Consider the following 22,961-nt stretch of genomic DNA (forward strand, 5'->3'; position numbering starts at 1 on the left):
GACCCAGAGCCTTTCTTTCTTCCCTGCCTTGCCTTTGTCCCCTACCACCTGGAAGGTGAAGGCGTGTCTCTGGGGAGCTTCCTAGTCAATAGCCTCTGTATTGTGGCTTGCTGCAAGTCTCTGCTAATTACAGGCCAATGTGGTCAATGATTACAATGGGCTTTGGAGTCTGGCCTGGGTTTGAATCCTGCCTTTCCCACTCCTCTAGCAAGTATTTGTTGGGGGCCTCCCATGTGCTGTGCACTGCTTACAGGCAAGGCCCCTGCGCTTATGGCCTCTGCCTTCTTTCTAATGATGGAAGGTGAAGAGGAAGCAAACAAAACACTTTGAGAAAATGATAAAGACTATCAAGGAAATAAAATAAAGTGGCATGATGTGATAGAGGGTGGCCAGTGGGCTGAGTGTGATTAGCAGGGATGATGGCGTTTAGTTGAGACCTTAGGGACCAGCAGGAGGGAGCCAGCTTGCTGAAAAATGCCAGGCAGGGGGAGCGGCAGAGGCAGAGGCCAGAGGGAAGAGTGAAGCAGCAGGCTTGTGAGTGACAGGAACTGACAGCCAGTGGCTGTGACTGGAGCCTAGGGATGGGGAGGGGCGGGTGATGGTGGAGGAAAGGCAGGGACAGCCAATTAGACTTTGTAAGCCCCATGGTGGGCTTGGTTTCTTTCTAAGTGCGTGGAAATTTAGATCCCAGGAGTATCTGAAGGACATCATGCAAGGTCAGTGTGCTTAGGCCCCACAACCACCCAGTCATTTTATTTTTCTCATTTTACAAAGGAGAAAACAGAGCCTTAAAAAATCTGAGCCTGGTGTGGTAGCATGTGGCTATGGTCCCAGTTACTCAGGAAGCTGAAGCAGGATGATCAATTGAGGCCACGAGTTTGAGACCAGTCTCAGCAACACAGTGAGAAAAAAAAAAGTCTTAAGTGTTAGCTGGGCAGGCCGGGTGTGATGGCTCATGCCTGTAATCCCAGCACTTTGGGAGGTCAAAGCGGTTGGATCACGAGGTCAGGAGTTCGAGACCAGCCTGATCAACATAGTGAAACCTCGTCTCTACTAAAACTACAAAGAAATTAGCTGGGCATGGTAGTTTATGTCTGCAGTTCCAACTACTCAGGAGGCTGAGGCAGGAGAATCGCTTGAACCCGGGAAGCAGAAGTTGCAGTGAGCTGAGATTGTGCCACCGCACTCCAGCCTGGGTGACAGAGTGAGACTCCATCTCAAAAAATAAATATATAAAATAAAATAAAATAAAAATTAGATGGGCATGGAGGCATGCACCTGTAGTCCCAGCTACTTGGGAGGCTGAGGTGGGAGGATGACGAGCCCAGGAGTTGGTGGCTGCGGTGAGCTATGATCTCACTACTGCACTGTACCCTGGGTGACAGAGCGAGACCCTGTCTCTCCGTCTAAAAAAAAAAAAAAAAGAATTTGACCACCTGCCTCTAGTCATTAAGGCAGTGCATGGAGGAGGCTGAATTTGTACCCTGGGTCCATCTGTCTGGCAGGTTCTAACACATTAGGTCAGATGTTGGAAAGATACAGTTTAAGACTATGAGACATTGGAATGTAAGAAACACCCAGCATGCCAGCGGGGAGAGGAAGGAGATGGTTCAGCATTGGTAGTTCCCGTAGTCTTATCCTGCAGTGGCTTTAGGGCACAGGTTGGGAGTAGTTTCGCCTCAAGGTCTTGGAGAAGACCAGCTTTTCATTTGCCTGTGTTGCCCCAGCACTGTGGGGTTAGAATCTTTCTTGTGATCGGAGTTTAGAGAAGGGAGGGAGCAGTGGGCTGGAGGCATTCCAGGTAGCTCCCTGCAGAAGGCAGGAGAGGCACAATTTAGAAGGGTGAGGGAAGGGAGGAGGGCCAGTGGCTGACGCTTACTGAGCCCCTGCTGTGAACCCAGCACAGTGCTAGCCATCGTGGGACACAAAAGCCTGTGCAAGATGCAGTCCCAGCTCCTGAGCAGCCTTGCTGTCTGGTTGGGTTTCATCTACTTTACCACTACCAGCAAAACCAAGGGACGGACACCTGTTACTGATAGTAACCACCAGGCACCGGGCGAAGCATGCTGCTCAGCCATGTCGTGTAATCCTGTCAACAACCTGTAGTCCCAGCTACTTGGCTGGGATAGAGTTACGATAGCATCTCCGTTTTACAGATGAAGAAATTGAGACACAGAGAAAGAGGTTAAATAACTTGCCCAAGCCACACGACTAGGAAGATGTGGAGCTGGGACTTGAATCTAACTATGTCATTCCAGATAATTATGCTCTTGGACACCCTCTTATCCTGGCACTAAGTGGTGATGGTACATGATATTAGTAGCAGCCACCTTTACTTCTTTGTTTCTTTCTTTCTTTCTTTTTTTTTTTTTTTTTTTAATAACAGAGTCTCACTCTGTCGCCCAGGTTGGAGTGCAGTGGCACAGTCCCAGCTCACTGCAACCTCTGCCTCCCTGGTTCCAGCGATTCTCCTGCCTCAGCCTCCCAAGTAGCTAGGACTACAGGCTTGTGCCACCATGCCCAGCTAATTTGTTAGTATTTTTAGTAGAGACAGGGTTTCACCATGTTGGTCAGGCTGCCTGACCTCCAATGATCTGCCCACCTTGGCCTCCCAAAGTACTGGGATTACAGGCGTGAGTCACCGTGCCCTGCCACAGCCACCTTTTCTTTCTTTTTTTAAAAATTATACTTTAAATTCTAGGGTACATGTGCACAACGTGCAAGTAGGTTTGTTACATATGTATACATGTGCCATGTTGGTGTGCTGCACCCATTAACTCGTCATTTACATTAGGTATATCTCATAATGCTATCCCTCCCCACTCCCCCCACCCCATGACAGGCCCCAGTGTGTGATGTTCTCCTTCCTGTGTCCAAGTGTTCTCATTGTTCAATTCCCACCTATGAATGAGAACATGCAGTGTTTGGTTTTTTGTCCTTGCAATAGTTTGCTGAGAATGATGGTTTCCAGCTTCATCCATGTCCCTACAAAGGACATGAACTCATGCTTTTTTATGGCTGCATAGTATTCCATGGTGTATATGTGCCACAGTTTCTTAATCCAGTCTATCATTGATGGACATTTGGGTTGGTTCCAAGTCTTTGCTATTGTGAATAGTGCCGCAATAAACGTACGTGTGCATGTGTCTTTATAGCAGCATGATTTATAATCCTTTGGGTACATACCCAGTAAAGGGGTGGCTGGGTCAAATGGTATTTCTAGTTCTTGATTCTTGAGGAATTGCCACACTGTCTTCCACAATGGTTGAACTAGTTTACAGTCCCACCAACAGTGTAAAAGTGTTCCTATTTCTCCACATCCTCTCCAGCACCTGTTGTTTCCTGACTTTTTAATGATCACCATTCTAACTGGTGTGAGATGGTATCTCATTGGGGTTTTGATTTGCATTTCTCTGATGATCAGTGATGATGAGCATTTTTTCATGTGTCTGTTGGCTGCATAAATGTCTTCTTTTGAGAGGTGTCTGTTCATATCCTTGTCCACTTTTTGATGGCTTTTTTTTTTTCTTGTAAATTTGTTTAAGTTCTTTGTAGATTCTGGATATTAGCCCTTTGTCAGATGGGTAGATTGCAAACATTTTCTCCCATTCTGTAGGTTGCTGTTCACTCTGATGGTAGTTTCTTTTGCTGTGCAGAAGCTCTTTAGTTTAATTAGATCCTATTTGTCAATTTTGGCTTTTGTTGCCATTGCTTTTGGTGTTTTAGACATGAAGTCCTTGCCCATGCCTATGTCCTGAATAGTATTGCCTAGGTTTTCTTCTAGGGTTTTTATGGTTTTAGGTCTAACATTTAAGTCTTTAATCCATCTTGAATTAATTTTTGTATAAGGTGTAAGGAAGGGATCCAGTTTCAGCTTTCTACATGTGGCTCACAACCACCTTTTCTAAAACCCTTCCAAATGCCTGGCTTTTGCTAGGAACTCTACAAGCGTTCCTTCAGGTAATCCTCCTAACAACTTTTGCTATTGCCTGTAGTCCTTGTCTCTATTATACGGTGAGGAAACTGAGACTTTGCTTCATATGACTCCATTTTCCCCAACACTTCCTGCTAGCCTGTTTTGCTCCTTTGGGAGTATGAGAGTCAGTGTTTGCTGGACTGTGAGGCTGAAGATGATAACATTTCTTCAAATTGGCCTGTTTTTTTTTTCTTTTCTTTCTTTTTTTTTTTTTTTGGCAGAAAGACAGATTTCATTGGCCAAGATCTGCCCAAGAGGCTGGATAAATTCCTAGGTTGTGAGAAGCAGGTGGATGGAGAAGACTTTCTCTCTAAACCTCACTGTGTTAGGACCAGGGAATGGGTTATGTGAATCTGGCAACCCTGTCCCACCCAGGACCTGCACCCTTTACCACTACCTTGGCACACCCGGACCTGCACCCTTAGCCACTACTCTAGCACATCTGGGACCTGCACTCTTAACTACTACCCTGGCCTGCCTCGTTGAGTGGCCCAGGGAACATCTAGAGGCTGAAAGAGAGAGAGGGATAAAATCAAGCTCACAACAGTATCCTGAGAAAGTGTTCCCACTTAAAAATGCAAAGATGCTCACAGAGTGTTCAGGTTACACTGGAAAACTCCAGAAACAAAGTGGTTTGTGTACATGGGAGGAAGCAGAATCAACTTCCCACCTTAGCCTTGTGGGTGCTGAGCCCACAAGGCCCGTGTATCACTCAGGGAATCACAGTCACTATGCGCATCATGGAATAAGGGATGTACTGTACATGTTAGACCTTATGCAAGCTTGGAGATGCCGGAGATGGGAAGATCTGGAGGGGTGGATCAGAGGAAGAGCAGTGGTGCAGGTGGACAAGTTGGAGTTTGTAGGGGATCCAAGAAGCCAAGCACGTTGAGCTGCTGACATAGATATTGATGAATTTCATGAAGCTTCTACAGGCAGTGGTTTCACCCTTGGGTAACCCAGTACAGGCATGTCGACAGCCTTCCACTTATTTAAAGACGGTTCATAGCTGTCCCAGAATTTTTTAATTCCCAAGTGAGGCAGCCGCAACTCCTTCAGCCATCTGCTTTCTAATCCCTAATCCACAACCCACAACCTTAAACACATGATAGGGCCAAGTATGCCATCACTGATGTCAACCCAGAACTCTTCCTAGACAACACTCCAGTTGGAGTAGCTTCCTTTTAAAGCAGGGTGCCCAGAGTGAAAGAGAATCCACCTGTGTTGCCGAGGAGAGAAGGATTGTCACTTCCCTTGTTCTAAATCAGCTGTTTACAAACCTTTCAGCCTCCAGCCCATTTAGGTTTTATATAACACACACACGTGCACTGCACAAACAAGCACACACACACATTGCACAAACAAGCACACACTTACAACCAAAACCAAAGTGCCATGAATTAATGCTTACTTCTACTTATGCTCACCACACACTCTGATACATTCTCCTCTCTTTTATGGCCCTCTTTTCTGTTCATTTCCATTCTATTTCCTTTAAGAAACCCTTTAAGGAAAATGCTCTTACTCTGCAAATTGATTTTACTAGCGATTGGCAAATGTGTCATGACCCACTGCTTGGAAAACACTGTGCTAGACAACAAAATTCTCTTTCTGCATCCTGAGATGATACTACTCTTTTGGCGGGCCTGGGGGTACCACCAGCCACATCGCACTGTTGACTTATCTTGGGTTTATGATCAGTTAAAGCTCTCTTGTCTATCACATCAGGTGCTGCTAGCCTGCAGGTCCCACATCCTTGTGCAGGACTTTTTTTTTTTGAAACTCCAGGATGAACCCTGATGCATTTCATCTTGTAGGGTTTGGCCTTTTGCTCCACGGCCAGGCTGAGAGCTTTTGGGTCTTCCCGTTCTCGTGCCGAGTGTCTTCTGGACGTCACCTTCCTCACACCATTCTCTGTGCCACTTGTTCTGCCCTCGTTACTTTTGAAAAGATAGTTTATTACTCATAGTTCCCAGGAGGAGCGGGCGTGCCACTCCATGCAAGACCACACAGGGAAGCAGCAGGGTCTGCCAGGAGGCAGAGGAAGTGGGAAGAAAACGTAGCAGGAGACTTTGCTGCTGTTTCTGTGAGAAGGAGCAGGTAGGGCGGGAAAGCAGCCTTGGGGCTGGCTGGTTTGAATGATCTCAGCAGACTCTGGGTGTAGGGGCTGTCTCTCTAGTTGCCTGGTACCTGATACCTGTTGCTTTTACCTGGGGTAATTAGCGCAGGCTAATTACCGGGACCTGCGCCCAGAGCGTAAGAGCCCCATGTAGGAGGTGGTTGGAGGTTTGGGCTTTGGATTGGTCGGTTTGCATATGAAAGGTGCGCTTGCAGGTGAGTTCTTCTGTCTCTAGGAATGGGCTAGCCCTGGGACAGACAGTTTCTCCAGAGTCAGCAAGGGTCCGAGACACCAAAGCATCAGAAATACAGAAAATAGAGCCAGGTGCAATGGCTCATGCCTGTAATCCCAGAGACTCAGGAGGCTGAGGTGGAAGAATCACTTGAGGCAAGGAGTTTGAGACCAGCCTGGACAACATAGTGAGACCCCTGTCTCTAAAAAAAATTAAAAATAAAATTACCCAGGTATGGTAGTGCAGCATGCCTGTAATCTCAGCTACTCAAGTGGCTGAGGCAGGAGGATCACTGAGCCAAGGAGTTCAAAGAAAGAGGCTGAGTGCAGTGGCTCACGCCTGTAATCCCAGGGCTTTGGGAGACTGAGGCAGGTGGCGAGTGACTCACGAGGTCAGGAGAGGGAGACCATCCTGGCCAACATGGTGAAATCCTGTCTCTACCAAAAATACAAAAATTAGCTGGGCATGGTGGCGGGCACCTGTGATCCCAGCTACTCAGGAGGCTGAGGCAGGAGAATCGCTTGAACCTGGGAGGCGGAGGTTGGAGTGAGCCGAGATCGTGCCAATGCACTCCAGCCTGGGTGATAGAGGCAGACTGCGTCAAAAAAAAAAAAAAAAAAAAAAAGAGAAAGAAGGAAAGAAGGAAGGAAGGAAGGAGGGAAGGAAGGAAAGAAAGAGAAAATTAATAGACCTTAAACTATTTTATTTAATTATTTTATCAAAATAGTATAGGCGTAGAGTTAAAAATGCCAGTGTGCATTGAAGAGCTCAGGACGAGAAACAATGTCCCCTACTTGAGAATCAGAATCATCTAGAGAGTGCCCCACCCTCAGAGTTTCTGATTTAGTAGACATTGAAGAAAGAATTTGAATTTCTAACAGGTCCCCAGAGGATGCTGGTGTGTTCACCCTCTTGTTACCAGAAAGGGGTCCCGATCCAGACCCCAAGAGAGGCTCTTAGGTCTTTCGCAAGAAAGAATTTGAGGCAAATCCATAAAGTGAAAGCAAGCTTATTAAGAAAGTAAAGGGATAAAGCATGGCTACTCCATAGGCACAGCAGCCCTAAAGCTGCTGGCTAGCCACTTTTAAGGTCATTTCCTCACTATATGCTAAACATTTCTGAGAAAGGGGTGGGCAGTTCCCAGAACTGAGGATTCCTCCTCTTTTTAGACCATGTAGGTAACTTCCTGATGTTGCCATGGCATTTGTAAACTGTCATGGCGCTAGTGGGAGTGCCTCTTAGCATGCTAATGCATTACAATTACTGTATCATGAGCAGCAAAGACAACCAGACGTCACTTTTGTTACCATCTTGGTTTTGGAGGATTTTGACCTACTTCATTACCACAGTCTGTTTTATCAGCAAGGTCTTTGTGACCTGTACCTTGTGCTGATGTCCTGTCTCATTCAGTGACTTAGAATCCCTTAACCGCCTAAGAATGCAGCCCAGTACGTCTCACCCTTACTTTACCCAGTCCCTATTCAAGATGGAGTCACTCTGGTTCGAACACCTCTGACACTCTGAGAACCGTTGCATTGGAAGACACCATTTTCAACTCTTTAAACTCTTTCTTCAGGCACTTGAGCTCTAAATTTGAATCACATGCTCTGTCTCTATGTCATTTCACTATTTCATGGCTCTGACTTCCTGAGAAGGTTTTAACTCTTTGATGTAATCCCTCTAGTTCTCTTCCCCTTACATCTAGCATAGGGTTACTGACATTTGTAGTTCACGCGTTCAAAAAAAAGTGATTATTAAGCATATTTTACATGTCAGGCATTGACTTAGTCACTGGAAATTTGTCAGAGAATAAGCCAAAGTCCTGCCCTCATGGAGCATACATTTTAGTGCAGGGCTTGACAAACTTTTTCTGTGAAGGGCCAGACAGGCTTTGGAGTTATCTGGTCACTGTCACAACTACTCAACTCTGCCATTGTAACACAGAAGTGGCCACAGACAGTGTGCCAGTGAATGGGCGCAGGTGTGTACCAGTAAAACTTTATTTACAAAAACAGGCAGGAGGCTGGATTTGGCCCTTGGGCTGTAGTTTGCCAAGGCAGACCTCTGTTGTAGTGTGTGAGGAGAAAAAGTAAGTAAATAAGTAAAATACGAACAGTAAGCTAAGGAGGAAAAAAAAAGAAAACAGAAAAAGAGGATGGGAAGGATGTAGGAGGGGACTGGACCTGCACATTTAGATATGATGGCAAGCAGGCAGTCACTGAGATGGGGACATTGAGTAAAGACTTTCAAAGGAGATGAAGGAGGGAGCCATTCATCTCCCTGACAGAACAGCATTCCAGGCACAGTAACAGCCAGTACAGAGGCCCTGTGGCATGAGCATGTTTGGTGTGCTTGAAGAAACAGCAAGGAGTCTCACGTGTCTGAGTGGGACAAGTCAAGGGGAGGGAGCAGGAGAGGAAAGCGGAGGAGACAGAGAGGCGGCTGCTGAGGGCTTTGTGATCCTTGGGAGCGAATTTGTCTTTTCTCTTAGTCCAATGGGAATCCATTATTGTGACTCTAGTAGTTGTAATAGTTCCTTTAAGTTTTATTTATTTATTTTTAGCTACAGGTTTTCACTGTATCGCTCAGTCTGGAGTACAGGGGCACAATCACTGCTCACTGCAGCCTCAAACTCCTGGCCTCAAGCAATCCTCCTGCCTCAGCCTCCTGAGTAGCTGGGATTGCAGGCACACACCACTATGCCTAGCCAAATTTTAAAAAATTTTATAATAGAGGTGGGATCTGGCTGTGTTGCCCAGGCTGGTCTCAAACTCCTGGGCTCAATCAACCCTCCTGCCTCGGCCTCCCAAAGTGCTGGGATTACAGGTGTGAGCCACTGCACCTGGCTATTTAAGTTTTATATTTGCAACTCCATTTCTTGCTTTCTTAATGGTAGGCAGTATCTCTTAACTTACTCTTTTGTAGAGCATTTTTATGTGCATGATATCATTTACTCCCTCTGAGATAGATGTGAATATTGTCCCTATCCTGTAGAGGAGGCACCTGAAGCTCAGAAAGGTTAAATGACTTGGCCAGGTTCTTATAGCTGGTAAGTGCTGGTGCTGGAATTTAAATCCAGGTTTGTCTTAATATGGAGATCTTAGCACCTGCTTTATATCAAGAGACAATCCTTTAGGGATACTGGGAAACCTGTAGCTTTTGGACAATAAATTAAAAACCCTTTCCCAAGGAGGGGAGCTGTGTGTATATCAATCAAACAAAATGAGAACTATTCTGAGAGGGAGGAAAAGGCTCTTTTCTGTGGGAACGCTGACCAAGCCGCTGACAGCTCATTTATGTGATGCTGGTGCAGTTTGACATTCATAGTACAAGACTTGCATGCAATTAGCACGAATCGTTCTAATAGTCTCTTGAAAACATTTGGAATTTTCCCTCTGTCTGGCCTTGTGCATGATGTAAACATGGCTTTTTTTAGTTGGTCATCCATCCCAGAATAGTGTGGTCTGCATCTGTCTGCATCACTGTGGTCTGATTGAGGTCTTGTTTTCCTGGAGGGCAGAGACTGTTGTGTAGGCTTGCTTTGTGGATCCTCCTCCCAGCCAGGATCATTTGTCGCAAACCCGATGGCAGCCTCTCTCTTCAGCGCATGACAATTTCTCCAAGTGTAAGCCGGGGTCCTGTTAAGTATGCAATGCAAATGAAATGTAAATGAGGGGCCCTCTTGGGCATAGGCCGGGAGGCCAGAGCTCTGGGGACTTCTGCACCCCTCCTCTGAGTTGCCTAATGAAGCTGACAGTTCCTTTCACAATTGTCTTCTCCACCCACCAAAGGCCTCTTAATGAGGGCAGAAGCTGACTGCTCTGAAACCCCTTCAGACACCTGGTGATTGGAAGCTGGAGAGACAGTGAGCTTTAGATGGGCTGTCAGCCGCTGCTGAGTCCTCATCAGCTGCCTGCTGGGTTCTGAGAAGCACTAGGGAAGGAAGGGAGATGGCCCTGGAACTGACTGCTATTGTCTGTTCCTCCTCCCCTGATGAGCTGCATGCGGCAGCCACGGATGGCTGGGTTTGGGCTCTCACGTCGGCTTCTCTGGCCCTTGCTGGGTGCCTGCTTCAGCTCAGAGAATGTGGCTTCACAGGGACTTGGAATAAGAGCTGAGAGCCTGTTCCCCTAGTCGAGGATCAATGCTCCTTTCATTTCATTTCTTCTTTCCAGACGAATTCACTGTCTTAGACTGTTGTTGGAGAAATCCCGACCTAAGCAGTCTTTCAAATTGGGGAAAGAAATGTGAACCAATCTGAAATCATGGAATGGTTGGTGGAGAAGGACAAGTAGGCGTATTCACAAAGAGCCCGTAGTCCCAAAGGATGTTCCAGTGCATCTTTCTGCTTATTTCTTCTAGATCTGTAGGGGTGTGTGGTGTGCAATGCTGTTTGCTTGACAGAATCATTTCAGTCTCTCTCTCTCTCTCTCTCTCTAAGTATAAATTTCCTGCACTACAGTAGCCTACTAAGTGCCAGGCACAGTGCTGGGCTCTTTACCTGCATCAACCCATTTTGTCTCCATTTACAAATGGGGAAACTGTGGCTCAGAGAGGTTAATTGACTTGCTCAAGGTCAACTGGGCTTCTCTGTGGCAGAACTGGAGTTTGGTCCCAGGTCTGTTTGCACCTAACACCCAGCCCCTTAACCACTTTGCCAAATTGAGAATTTGGGAATTAAAGTGGTGACTTCAACTCAGGGATGGGTGTGCTTTCTTTCAGCCTTGCAGTAAATGTACATCTTCTTTCTCTTTTCCTCTTTGAAGCTGCCAGCCTTTCCCTTGGGGTTCTCCTTGGCTCTGGCCATGATTTCCCCAGCTTCCTCATCCATACCTCCTGGCATCAGACTGACCTGGGCTAATCACCATCTCTGCCTGTCACTAGCTCAAGAGGCAGCTTATATACAGGTTCCCCTAGAAAGATGATGGGCAGACTGACACTGGGATTGAAATGTCTTGTCTCTAGCATTCTTGAACAGGGGCAACAATGCCCACTGGGTCTCCAGGCATGGGGTCTAAAAGTGAATGCCAAATACCTGTGATACAGGGTGGATGTTTTATCCCCACCAAATCTCATGTTGAAATGTGATCCCCAGTGTTGGAGGTGAGGCCTCGTGGGAGGTGCTTGGGTCATTTTGGGTCATGGGGAAGACACCTCATGGCTTGGTGCCCTCCACATCACCTAAGCGAGTTCTCGCTCCGAGTTCACTCGAGATCTGGTTGTTTTAAAGAATCTGGCACCTCCCCCCTCTCGTTCTTGTTCCTGCTCCTGCCATGTGATCCGCGGGCTCCCCCTTCTCCTTCTGCCATGATTGGAAGGTTCCTGAGTCCCTCACCAGAAGTGAGTGTCAGCACCATGCTTCCTGGACAGCCTACAGAACCATGAACCAAAATAAACCTCTTTTCTTTATAAATTACCCAGCCTCAAGTATTCCTTGAGAGCAACGCAAACAGACGAACATAGCCTATTTCTATAGCCTTGCTATTGGTGAGTCTTGGGCCCGTGGTTCATGCACAGGGGCCAGATCCAGGCTTCACCTCATGAGCAGATTCAAGTGTGTCTTTCCTTGATTATCACCAATAAAATGGAGGGTGTTGGTTGTGGTGGGTGTCTATGATCAGGGCTTAATAAATATTTGTTGAAAACAAAAATTTAAACAAGAAGAAGACAGGACCTTGCCAATAAGTGTTATATAGTTGCAGATCTTTATCTTGGATTGTTCAGACTCTGCCCTTCTCTGGCAGGCACTCTTTCGGGAATGGGAAGGGCCAACAGTCCTTCTTTGGTCCCATTGGATCCGTATGTCAGCCCTATGAAATAATACTATCCCATACTTACTACTATTTCAGCCTTATAGAAGGGAAAAATGCAGCTCAGAGAGGTGAATTCACTTGCCCAAAGTCCCATAGCTAGGGAGCAGTGGGACTTGAGTTAAAAATACAGATGCGATTGATTCTAAAACCAGGCTGTTAAATACAGATGTGATTGATTCTAAAGTCAGCTTTCCTGGGGAACACAAAGATCTTTCCCTTCATACCTCATTCATTCATTCATTCATTAACTTGTTCTTTAGTCTCCCCTGTATGGGAGGTCATTTGCTGGACGCTGGATGGCTGTAGGAATGAATATGATTCTTTACATACTGAGTATTTCATAGCCCTACTAAGAGAGAAGAAGAGAGAGCTCACTATAAAGGTGGGGATTGGTGAGGAGATAATGGAGTAGGAAGCACATGCTGTGGGAGGTGCCAGGGGATGAGAGGTTAATTTCAACCCATGGGGCTGGGATAGGCTTCACAGAGGCAAAGGCAGTGGATTTAGTTCTGGATGGGGCGGAGATCTAACGCTTATTGAAGGCTTGCCCCTTGCTAGGACTCAGCTCAGTGGGTGCTTTGTCTATTTTCTACTTTGAAAGATGAATAGAAACTTTCATGGTCTTTTGCCCTCTGAAATCTACCCTTCACACCCAGACACAGGCATCATTCTAAAATGTAAATCAGGACATGTCACCCCCCTGCTTAAATGATTCCAAGGCTTCTCAGCGCTTCCAACGGAAACCTAAACTCCTCAATCCTGCTCTAAGAGCCTGCAGATTCTGCGTCCTTCAGCCTCTTTCCAACCTTGTTTGTTCTCTTGCCCACGAGAGCCACATCTCTGAGCCACCAAATATTTTTCCTTCCTTCTTGCACTTGCTCTTCCCTCAGCCTGGGTTGCTTTTCCTTGGGCTGTATGTGTTGCCAACTTTACAGTAGCCTTCTGTCATCACTAAATGTCACCATCTCAGAAAGCCTACCTCTGAGTCTTATCTAAAGAAACCCCTCCCAGTCACTCCCTATCCCATTACTCTGTTTGCATTTATCACACTCTGTCATTATGTGGTTTATTTATTTGCTTCTTGCCTGTTTCCCTCCACTGGATGGAGAGCGAGAACCTTCCTTATTTTTCATGCCACTTTGTGCTAGTACAGTGCACAACTGACATGTACAGATGCACAATTAGAGTTTGCTGAGTAAATGGTTAAATAGGTTAAAAAAAAAAAAGAAAAAAAAAAGATGGGCTGCTAAGCAGAAGTGTCACCACACGAGTGAACCTTGAAGGTTACCATGAAATGTAACCTTCCTGAACTGGGGCATGAAGCTGCCTTGGATTTCTGGTGTGTTTAGAACATAGATCGTAGCTGTGAAGTCTGATTAATGCCTGAATCAGACATTGAATGACCTGAATAAATAGTTAAAAAGTTAGACTTCTAGGCTGAAGTGTAACCACATAAAAGAACCATGAATGTTACCATGAAGGTGCCTTGGGTTTCTGGTGTGTTCAGACCGTAGATTGTAGCTATGAAGTCTGATTCATGCCAGCTCACAGAAGAGCTTGCTCAAGCACGCTAGGGATTTGGTGAGCCATTGTAGGTGGTAATGACCTGAACTAGTTACCATGGGTGACAATTAAAAAGAAGGATTAAAGATGTAAGCGACTAGAGCTGTAGAGACCCATCCAGGAGCTATTGATCCTTGTAGGATAGATGGATGAAACACACACTATTAAGGAAGTGGAAGGATAAGAATAAATGGATGTAGAGGATCAGGGAGAGGATGGAGGAGTCAGGACTAACAGAGATTTCCGACTCAGGTAGATATGTCGATAGTGAGCATGACAGCCAATCAGGGTTAGAAGTCACAGAAGCTTACTAGAGGGGAAAGGTAATCATCTTGCTTTTGTATATGTTGAGATGTTTTTGGGTTGCACGGGTGACTGTGTCCAGTAGGCAGATGAGTCTGTATATCCAGAGATCCAATTGGAAAAACAGAGCCAACAGTATGGATGCAGGGGTCACTGGCCCTAACAGTGGGAGCTGAATTCTTTGCGTGGGTCAGGAATTAGTGCAGCGTTGTAAGAGCAGGAAGGTTCAGGCTCTGGGAAATGGAGCCACTTCAGTGGTCAGTGGAGCAAGAGGAGCCAGTGAAGGAGAATTTAAAAAAGAGTGCTTTTAAGTCCAGGTGCAGTGATTCATGTCTGTAATCACAGCACTTTGGGAGTCTGATGCAGAAGGACTGCTTGAGCCCAGGAGTTCAAGACCAGCCTGGACAATAAAGGGAGACTCTATCTCTACAAAAAAAATTTTTTTAAAAAATGTAACCAGTGTGGTGTTGCACGCCTGTGGTCCAAGCCACTGGGGAGGTTGAGGTGGGAGGAGCCCTTGAGCCCAGAAGTTTGAGGCTGCATTAAGCTATGATTGCACCACTGCACTCCAGCTTGGGTGGCAGAGTGAGACCCTATCTCAAATAATAATAATAATAATAATAATAAAAAATAATAATTATTATAGTGCTTTTAGAGAATGAAGGGGAACCAGCCAAGTAAATGGTCATAGAAGCCACGGGAAGAGAGAGTTCAAGAAAGTGGATATGGCCAGCACCATAGATGCTGCCAACTGGTAATGATAAACACCAGGCTAAGAATTAAACAAAGTCACTGGATTTGGTCATTTAACTTAGGGACTTGGGAAGTGCTCTTTCAGTGGCATAGTAGGAATTAAAAGGCAGGATGCTGGAAAGCCTGGATGCTGGCTGTTGAGGAGGGAAGTAGAGGGGACATGGAAAGAGGAGTGTAGACAACCCAAGAGAATTTGGGTTGTGGAAGAAAAGGGCCAGGGAAGGGATCTTAGAAGGAAGTTATTTCTGAGAGGCGTTTGAGCAGTTTATAGCATGAATGGAAGAAAACAAGGTGCCTGGGAACAGGGATAGGAATTAAGCAGAAGGGGTCCAAGGCTTTGTCTTCAGGCAGATAGGTGTTCAAGTCCCAGCTCTGCCGCATGCTAGCTGTGGGACTTTGGACAAGTTAATGAAGCACCATGAGTCTCAGCGTCCTCATCTGGCGAGCAGAGAGAGTAGCTTGTGCCTCGTAGAGTCATGGCAAGGATGAAACAAGAATGTCTATCAGGGCCTTTACAGCGCTTAGCGCATAGTGAAGGGTTAGTCAGTGTATTCCTACCAAGCTCCTTTGCACAGGGCTTTTAGCAAAGACCCCAGTGACCCTGAGAATCCCTAGTCTAAGGTAGGTACCCCTTCCCTAAGTGTGAATTTCCTCACCTATGACATGTCTCACATTTACAGTGATTCCTTGTGTAGTGGATACTGTGGTGTGCTACCGGGATCCCGCTCGCAGGACAGGGGCACTCCTGCCGCAAGCCATGCAGAGTGTTGGCTCTGACCACTCACAGCTTCAGTATTTCTGTAGGATTTGCCCTGAGGGAGCTGCAGTGCCCAAGGTTATGCCGCCTTCCAGGGGCAGCTCACAGTCTATGATTGGTTGCTGGTGGGAAATGGGCATAAATGCTCGTCCCCAGCCTCAGTAGGGAAGGAGTCTAAAGGGTCATCACAGCTACAGAGCTCCCCGTGGATCAGGTGAGACCTCTGTTGCAACTACATTACAGCTCAGTTTCTCGGTTTCATTCTGCTTCCCCCATTCCTTGCAGGAGTTCCTCCCAAGGTTACTCCCTGAGAAGCCTGCTGCACACAAATATCCAGATCAGTCTGTTTTCAGGGAACTCGACTTAAGATGCCTTGTTTAATGTTTGTATATTTTCTCTAAAATATAAGCTTTTTGCAGGGACTGACTATTCTGTCTTGTTCATTTTGTGTCACCATGTCTGGGTACATAATAGGTGCTTGTTAATAATTTTTACTCTTTTTTTTTTTTTTTTTGAGACAGGGTCTTGCTCTATTGTTCAGGCTGGAGTACAGTGGCATGATCTCGGCTCACTGCAACCTCCACCTCCTGGGTTCAAGCAATTCTTATGCCTCAGCCTCCCAACTAGCTGGGATTATAGGTGCACTGCCACAACCAGCTAATTTTTGTATTTTAGTAAAACGGGGTTTTGCCATGTTGGCCATGCTGGTCTCAAACTCCTGAACTCAAGTGATCCTCCCAACTTGGCCCCGCAAAGTGCTGGGATTACAGGCATGAGCCATCACATGCGGCCATTAATTGAATAAGTGAATGAACAGGTTTCCTAAACACACACACAGGAGTTCCCTGATATGTACAGTTTTTCAGAGTTGTGATTAGAGAACAGGTTATCTGGAAGTGCCTTCCTGTGGGCGTGTGAGCTTGCGTGGGCTCCTCCAGCATGGAGCCATCCCTAGCAATGGCTGTGTCTTCCATGAGCTATTTCCAGGGTTCCATCAGCAAACAGTGGTCACGATTTATAAAACGTTCACACAAGAACATTTGGGCTGCATTCTACATCATTTTAGTACAGAGAGGTTGTTCCTTGGGGCCTTTAATTTTCTAGCTTTCATTATTGGGAGAGTAAAATGTATCACTTGCATTCCAAAATTGATTTTTATTTCCCAAAAGAAGCCCATAAAAATAAATAACTTCCTGGGAGGGAAAACAGAAAAGCACTCTATACACTGGGCAATTTGTTAAAAAAGAAAAGAAAAGGAAAGGAAGCCTGGAGGGACAAAGCAATCTAAACATTTAGATTGTATCTCTTGTATTCCCCCACTCCCCCTGCACCTTAAAAAAAAACCAAAAAACTTGAGGCCTACTGGACTTTGAAAATGCCCACGTTGTTCAGAAAACTCTGTTGGGACATCTTCCTGGGACAGCATCCTTTGGAGCACTGCCCCATGGTTTGCACCCCTGGTATCCCAACCCACTGCTATGTTGCTATTAGCAAGATACATTTCCAGTATCTCATTGCTAATTGTATCAGTAAGCGTTTGCTGTGTAACAAATTGCCCCAAGGGTAGTGGGCTTAAAACAACATGCTTTCTCTCAATTTTCTGGGTCTTCTCAGAGGTTTTTGTGATCTGGGCCAGCTTGTCTGGGGCTGTGATGCCCTCACTCTCACATCTGGTGGTTGGTTCAGTGTCAGCTGGAGGGACAGGGATGCCTTGGCCATTGCCTGCCACCATCCAGCAGGCTAGCCTTTGCCTGCTCACATGGTTATGGTCACAGGCATCTCAAGAGCAGTAAGCAAGGGCATTTCAATCCAAGCCCCAATTCCCAAGCACTTTTGAGGATTCTGTTTACATCGCATTGGCTAATATCCCAATCACATGACCAAACCCTGATGCAGGGAATAGAGAAATGAATTGTCATTCTTTCCTTGACATTTTACTTTCTCAAGTATAAAGGGGGGTTTGTAGGCAAGGAAGACGCCAAGTAGTCTCATTTTATAGCTAATAAACTGAGAATCAGAGAGGTTGAGCAACTAGTCTGAAGTCACACAGCAAGCCCAGAACTTACTGGGTAACCAATCCATTGGGGGTGAGTTCACCCTGCACAGCCACATTCGATCTCTCCTTGCTTCATTCCCTCTACCACTCTGGCAACCAGGAGCACAGCACCCTATGGGGACTGTAACATTATTGGCCCCTCACTCGGCTCTTCTTATGCCAATTAGAATGCATACTTACCTGCGTTGTGGGTTGTTCTCTGCTTGCTTGCATCCCTCACCTCCCCCATCCACTCTCTGATCTTCTCTGTGGCTCAAGAGCCTGACCCCTTTGAAGTGCATGACATGGGCTGTTTTGCTTTTTAGTTTCTGATTGACTTCAAGCAGTAAGAGGCATTGATTGGCAAGAGATTGTAAGATGGTAGGAATGAGAAGATGCGGCACTTCTGACCAAATTCCTCGGCTCTTGGCTATGTGTCCGGCAGTATCAGAAGGCCCTTTCTCTTGATCTCCAGATTTCGCTGGGCTCTGGTAACACTACTTCCTTCTTTGGCCTCTTCAGGCCTAGGGGTAGCAATGGCATCTCAGTGCTGCTACTCTCTGTGTGTCTCACCATGCATTGTTGATCCCTTTAAGCCTGTCTTCACATTTGTGAGTAGTGCCTTAATTAAAATCTCTAGAGCCATCTGAATTGGGTCTGTTTTCTGCTTGGGCCTATCCTGATACACTTTCTGTTTTTTTTTTTTTTTTTGAGACGGAGTCTCACTCTGTTGCCCAGGCTGGAGTGCAGTGGCATAATCTTGGCTCTCTACAACCTCCACCTCCTGAGTTCAAATAATTCTCCTGCCTCAGCCTCCCAAGTAGCTGGGATTACAGGTGTGTGCCAGCATGCCTGCCTAATTTTTGTATTTTTTGGAGAGACAGAGTTCCATCATGTTGGCCAGGCTGGCCTCGAACTTCTGACCTCATGTGATCCACCCGCCTTGGCCTCTCAAAGTGCTGGAATTACAAGCATGAGTCACCATGCCTGGCCACTGATACACTTTCATTGGGTTCCATGTTTTTTAATAAGGGGAGAAAGAATGGAGTTTGCAGCATGCGCTTATGGAACCCAATATCATGATGATAGAAGAGTAAGTAGCCTGCACAAATGTTGTTGTGGCAGAAAGAATGTTTGAGAACTTGAGCACTAGAGTGTGAGATTTCTGGTTGTCTTGGCTCCATTCAGGGAATTCTGAGGACTCTGGGAAGGACATACCAGGATATTTACGGCATCACTGTTTGTGGTGGCAAAAAGCTAATAGCCTCCTGAATGCCCATTTTTGAAGGGATGCCCGTTTTGAAGGCTGAACACATTGTAGTCTGTCCATGCTTTAGTATAACTTGCAGTTGCAAAAGAATGCGTTTCAAACTGACTGACATATTGTTGGGTGGGAAAAGCATTTTGCAGAGCAACGTGTATAGTGTGATTCCATTTTCATAGAGTAACCCTCCTAATCCATTTGTTTCTAGGTGATTGTCTCAGCCAGGAGAAAGGTAGGGAAGAGTAAACACCAGGTTGCCGTCCTTACCTGGGAGTTGGGGAGGAGGAGAAGGTAGAATGGGAAAGCAAGTGGGTAAGGGGAGTTTGAAAAAAAAAAATCAGTTAATGGGTGCAGCACACCAACATGGCACATGTATACATATGTAACAAACCTGCACGTTGTGCACACGTACCCTAGAACTTAAGTATAATAAAAAAAAATCATAGCAAGTGGGAATGTACACATAGATTTAATTTACTGTTCCTTTTCTAACTTTTTGAGATAGATACTTAGAGCATTGATTTTTCAGCCTATCTTCTTTCCTAATATGTACATTAAGGCTACACATTTTCCTTTAAGCACAGCTTTAGTTGACTCACAGGTTTTGAATATTTTTGAATTTTCATGATGATTTTTTCCTATGATTTATTCAAAAGTGTATGTTTGATTCTCACGCATTTGTAAATATTTTAGTTGTCTTTTTGTTATTGATTTCTAGTTTATTTCCACCACAGTCTGAAAACACACATAATTTCATTCACTTGACATTTGGGTAAATATTCCATGTGCACTTAAAAAGAATATGTATCCTATGGTTGTTGGATGCCGTATTCCATATGTGTAAATTAGTCACATTAGTAAATTGTGTTGTTCATATTTTCTATATCTTGTTTGATTTTTATTTTGCTTGCTTGTTTTATTACTGAAAGAGTTGGATTCAAGTCTCCTATTACGAATCTGGATTTTTTTCCTTTTAGTTTTCTCAATTTTTGGTTTGTATATTTTGAAGCAATGTTATTATTATAAAATATAATTGATATCTCCTCAGTGAATTGATCCTTTTGTCATTCTGAAAAGTATCTGTTTATCTCAAATAATGCTTCTTGCCTTAAAGCCTACTTTGCCTCATGTAAACATACCAGTTTTCTTTTGGTTAATGTTTTATGATGTGTGTGTTTATGTGTATACATATATACATATATAGACTGAATACATATTACGTATGTTTTATATAATGTTTTACGGTGTGTGTGTATATATATATAAAGACTGAAAGGGAAAACGGGGGGAAATATATATATATATAAAGTAATACAAATATACTTTATACAAATATTACTTTATATATATATATATATTTCCCCCCGTTTTCCCTTTCAGTCTTTCTGTAGCCTTACATTTAGAGTGTGTCTTTAATAAGCATAATTTTTAATACAGTCTGACAATATTTGATTTTTGTTTAGAGCATTTAGACCATTTACATTTTATGTAATTGCTGATATATTTGAGTCTATATCTACCACTTCCTATGATTGTCCATTTGTCCCAAGTGTTTTACATTCCTTTTTCTCTTTATTATTGCCTTTTGGGGATCACTTAAGTATATTTTATTATTTCATATTCCTTTCTATTAACTAATTAGCATGTATTGTTTTATTATTTTTATATTGATTCTAGAGATTGCGACATGCATCTTTGAATTTTAGAATTTAATATATTAGTATTTTTATTGCTTTCCAAATAATCCTAGGTTCTTTAACATTTTAGTTCTATTTACTGCATCCTACCGTACACATTGTAATTTTACATGTCATTTAAACTACATTATGATAATGCTTCCTATAATCAGCATTTGCTTAGATTTAATAATATATTTACCCTTTCTGTTGGTTTTCATTCTTTCTTACATTTTCACATTTCTGTCTGGAATCATTTTCTTTCTGTCTAAAGAACGTCTTTTATTATTTAGTTTAGGCCTGCTGAAAATACATCTTAAGATACTTCTATTTCAAGCTGGGCACAGTGGCACATGCCTGTAGTCCCAGCTATTCAGGAGTCTGAGACGGGAGGATTGCTTGAGCTCAAGACTTCAAGTTCAGTCTGGGCAACATCGTGAGATGATCTCATCGTGAGATGAGATCCCATCTCTGGGGGAAAAAAATCTTTATTTCACATTCACTCTTGGATAGAATTTAAAACTGGCTGTTGTTTTCTTTCAGCACTGTAAATATATCATCCCGTTGTTCTTCCATCATTTTTGTTGATTTTGTCAGTCTTATTGTGGCTCTTTTGAAGTCTTACTGTTGCCTTTTTGTAATCTGTATGATTTTAGATTTTCTCACTCTCTTTGATTTTCAGCAGTGTGACTGTGATGTTCGTGTGTGTGTGTGTGTGTGTGTGTGTATGTTTATCTTGGCTGGTGTTTACTTCTTGCCTCTTTAACGTGATGTTTTTCATCAGTATTGGAAAATTCTTGTCCATTCTCTGCCCTATCCTTGCTCTCCTTTTCATCCTGCACTTTGATTATACGTATGTTAGACCTTGTTACTGTGTCCTCTGTCTCTGAAACTCTCTTCTGTACTCTCTCTTTTGCTCTTTACACCGTAGTCTGATTTTTCTCAATAATCTGTTTTTCAGCTCACTAATTTGCCTTCTGATTGCTTCCAATCTGCTGCTAAGTCATGCACTGAGTTATTAATTTTAAGTATTGTATTTTAATTATTTTAGAATAGTTTTAGATGTACAGAAAAGTTGCAGAGGATAGACTTCCCATATACCCTTCACTCAATTTCCCGTTATTAACACGTTACATGACCATGATACATTCGTCAAAATGAAGACATTAACACTAATTAGTACTGTACCGTTAGCTAAACTCCAGACTTTATTTGGATTTTTCTTTTTTTTTTTTTCACTGATGTTCTTTGTGTATTCCAGGATCTCATGTAGGATACCAAATTACATTAAGTTGTCATGTGTCCTAAGTCTCCTCTGGTTTATGACAATTTCTCAATCTTTTCTTATTTTTCATGACCTTGACAGTTTTGAGAAGTACTGGTCAAGTATTTGGTAGAATGTCCATCAGCTTGGGAATTATTGTATATTTAATTCTAAAGCTTTCATTTGCTTTATTTATTTATTTATTTATTTATTTTGAGACAAGGGTCTTGCTCTGTCACCCAAGCTGGAGTGCAGTGGCATGATCATTCAGTCACTGCAGCCTTGGACTCCTGGCCTCAAGCAATCTTCCCACCTCAGCCTCCTGAGAAGCTGGGACCACAGGTGCATGCCACTAAACCTGGCTAATTTTTAAAAATTTTTGTAGAGATGAGGTCTGGCTGTGTTGCCCCAGGCTGGTCTTGAACTCCTGGCCTCAAGTGATCAGCCCACCTCAGCCTCCTAAATTGTTGGGATTACAGGTGTGAGCCACTGTACCCAGTCGGTTTCTTTTTTGTAGCCAATAGTTATCTGGTGAAACTCTCCACATTGTCATCCTTTCTCCCCTCTTTTAAACATCTTAATCAGTTATTTTAAAGTTCACGTTTGATAATTCCATTGTCTGAATCACCTATGGATCTGCCCCCTGTCTGTTTTTTAATTTTAATTTTAATTTTTTTTTAAGATTTTAGACAGGGTCTTATTCTGTCACCCAGGCTGGAGTGCAGTGGTGCAATCATAGCTCACTGCAGCCTCTACCTCCTGGGCTCAAGCAATCCTCCCACCTCAGTCTCCTGAGTAACTGGGACTATAGATGTGCACCACCACACCCCACTAATGTTTGTATTTTTGTAGAGATGGGGTTTTACTGTGTTGTCCAGGCTGGTCTTGAACTCCTGAGCTCAAGGCATCTGCCCCTGTTGGCCTGTCAAAGTGCTGAGATTACAGGCATGCATCACCACGCCTGGGTGTTTTTTGCTTCTGGGCCTATTTCCTGGTATGTTTGGAAGTTTTATTTGAATTTCAGATGATTGCTTGCTAAATTAGAAAGCTGTTGGACAGGTGCAGGGCTCATGCCTGTAATCTCAGCACTTTGGGAGGCCAAGGTGGGCAGATCACCTGACATCAGGCATTTGAGATCATCCTGGCCAACATGGTGAAACCCCATCTCTACCAAAAATACAAAAATTAGCCTGGCCTGGTGGCATA

The 22,961-nt window shown here is 44.3% G+C and overlaps 1 protein-coding gene and 1 long non-coding RNA gene across 20 annotated transcripts in view; one reads left to right on the forward strand and one right to left on the reverse strand.

Annotated features, from left to right (window-relative positions):
- Positions 1-22,961, forward strand: part of PRKCB (protein kinase C beta) — a 382,335-nt gene that overhangs the window by 208,758 nt on the left and 150,616 nt on the right.
- LOC144338125 (uncharacterized) lies at positions 4,899-6,962 on the reverse strand. Its single transcript, XR_013411966.1, has 2 exons — positions 6,665-6,962; positions 4,899-6,435 (listed from the first exon to the last, which is right to left on the reverse strand). It is a non-coding gene; the product is annotated as an uncharacterized LOC144338125 (long non-coding RNA).

This window comes from Macaca mulatta, chromosome 20, assembly GCF_049350105.2.
Source record: "Macaca mulatta isolate MMU2019108-1 chromosome 20, T2T-MMU8v2.0, whole genome shotgun sequence".
Lineage (NCBI taxonomy): Eukaryota > Metazoa > Chordata > Mammalia > Primates > Cercopithecidae > Macaca > Macaca mulatta.